We start from the raw sequence: 794 nt of genomic DNA on the forward strand, positions 1-794 counted from the left end.
GCAGGCAGAGGCTGATGGCACTGAAGGTAAGACAGGCTAATATACTCTTCTTTGTATTATTATGATAGTTATTTATCTTTTTTTTTTTTATTAGTGATTTGGCACAGCTTGGATGCAGCATTCTTAACAGTTATAAGCACAAAGAACTCCAGCTGAGAAATGTCAAGTACAGCTATTATTTCAGTGAGGCAAGTACTGAAGTAGGATACAACGTTGTCCTGTTCTGAAGAATAACAACGTGAATAACTTTTTCAGTTGTCTGTTTTCCATATCAGTGTATATACAGTATTTACTGCATAAGCGAGGAGCAAGTCTTTTTTCAGCTCATACTTTGGTATTAACGTTTTTCGCTTTTGTTGCTACGAGACAAAAAAAGTAAACAAACGCAGATGAATGCGAGTGACATTGTGAGGGCAGTTGACACCATGCCGTCGTGATTCCCTATGCTTTACATGACAAGCACAGCTGATCCACTACATCAGTTTAATCTGATGTTGTTTTAAATCTGCATTAAGCAAGCTTGTAATGTAAAAATAACCCCTCTGTATGTAAGCCATTGTAAGCTACATTTAGTATCAATGTATTTGCAACTTGTCAAATATGTAAATTAACAACATATCCTCATTACAGTAAAAGATAATAACATAATCCTGTCCCAATTATGTATCCTATAAAATTTATTTTCTCATGCATATGCATGTAATTTCTAGGAGACAGGATTGTTGAGAGAGCATGTCCATGTCAGGTTGAAGAGGCAGAGATGTACGTGTATATGTATATATATATATATATAT

The sequence above is a fragment of the Seriola lalandi genome, unplaced genomic scaffold (assembly GCF_002814215.2).
Source record: "Seriola lalandi dorsalis isolate HSWRI2012SDOR001 ecotype SW California unplaced genomic scaffold, Sedor1 jcf7180002049934, whole genome shotgun sequence".
Taxonomy (NCBI): Eukaryota; Metazoa; Chordata; class Actinopteri; order Carangiformes; family Carangidae; genus Seriola; species Seriola lalandi.